General features: G+C 41.1%; 1 pseudogene; it reads left to right on the top strand.

Annotated features, from left to right (window-relative positions):
- Positions 1-267: 267 nt before the first annotated feature.
- Positions 268-386, top strand: LOC135052384 (5S ribosomal RNA; annotated as a pseudogene).
- The last annotated feature ends 1,290 nt before the right edge of the window (positions 387-1,676 follow it).

The raw sequence follows: 1,676 nt of genomic DNA, 5'->3' as shown, positions 1-1,676 counted from the left end.
GGGGTTAATGAGCTAGCATCTTTATAGACAGGGAGAATTTCTTTCCAGGATTTCTGTTGTATAGCAACGTAGTGGTCAGAATGAGTTAAAACTAATTTAGTAACCTTCTGACACTTGAATTTATCTGGTTTCTTAAAGGTAGCAGGAGGTTCTTCTTCATCATCAATCCGAAGAATCAACCTGATAGCCTCCAATAGGTCAGGAACATCCACTTGTGTAATAGATTCCCCATCAGAAGCATCTGCATAAGTACTCACTCATCCAACCGTTTACGGCCATACTCCACAGGAGACGCCTAATCTCGTTTGATTTTAGAAGCAAAGCTCTGGAAGGCCTGGTCAGTACTTGTTTGGGAGACTGCCAAGGAACACCAGGTGCAGTAAACTTGACTGGAAAACAGCAGGAACATTCCTCTAATTTTCTTCTTCTCCTCTTTCAATAGAAACAATAGATTGATCTTTATAAGTTTCATATATGAATGTCCATATCTTCTCACAAACTTATTGTGTTTTTAAAACCACTTCTTTATGATTCAATCCACTATCTGTTGGCTATCATTAATATTTATCAACTCACCAGATTATACACTCCTGTCTAATCCACTGCATAAAAATGCCTATGGTGACACTACTGTCAGACATTGATACAGTAGGTGATTCAACACCATATTAGGCAACAAACCTTTCAATCTAATGGTGCCTAGATTAACTCACAGGATATCATCACAGGAGATTCTAGCTATCCACCTGCTGATAGTGGACATATGTTAAGCTACTCCTGCGTTTATATATGATAATTTTTCATCTTTTGCAGTATTTACTGTTTATTAATTTGAATTACCTTGGTATTTATATTTGTGTTTAGAATACCTTATTTTTATTGTCACACTATATTTTATATGATCCTAAATAAAGGTTAAATTTTACTGTCTCATCTCTTCAAAAAGAGTGCCCCAGCATAGAGTCTTTCTTTTTCTCTCTTGATTTTTTCATTGCATCTGCATCAGCGTCGGAGGGGTCAGTATATGCGCCATCTTCATCGGATGAAGTATCCAAAATGTGTAGATTGTGAGGAAGTAATGGCCTGCTTAGATGACCCCTTGGTCCTAGGCGGGCGAGGGTTAGGATTTTGCTTAGTCAAAGACTGATTTAATTGCTGTAACTGAGAGGACAGAGTATCTGCCCATGGCGGATTAACTGCCGGGACAATATGTGGCTGTAATGGCACAGTAGGTCCCACAGGGGGCGCAAGTCTAGTAACTAGCATAGTCAGTAAATTAGAGAAAGCAGCCCAAGGTTGATATTGATGTGCCCCCGTTGCTGCAGACTGACTGGGGGGCAAAGTGATAATGCTGATTTAGATTACCTTATATCTTCACAATAATGGGTAATAGACACAGTACGCAATTGGCGTATGGGGTACCGTAAAGGTACGTATTTAGCGTAGCATACGCTAGGCCGTGATCGAGACGCACATGCGGCACGCTCGTTCACAGCTTAATGCGTGGTGTCGAGCACGCTATAGGCGAGCGACTACCGTAATGCTACGCTATCAGCGTAGCGGACGCTCGAGACCACGAGGAGATCACGAGCGGCGCAGACGCTCACAAGATGACAATCAGTAAACCTTGAATGTAACACACAGAAAGGATATTCTTATACTGTAAACCTTGTACT

This window comes from Pseudophryne corroboree, chromosome 2, assembly GCF_028390025.1.
Source record: "Pseudophryne corroboree isolate aPseCor3 chromosome 2, aPseCor3.hap2, whole genome shotgun sequence".
Taxonomy (NCBI): Eukaryota; Metazoa; Chordata; class Amphibia; order Anura; family Myobatrachidae; genus Pseudophryne; species Pseudophryne corroboree.
Note: the sequence above shows the minus strand (reverse complement) of the source record. Positions and strands in the feature narration are given on the sequence as shown.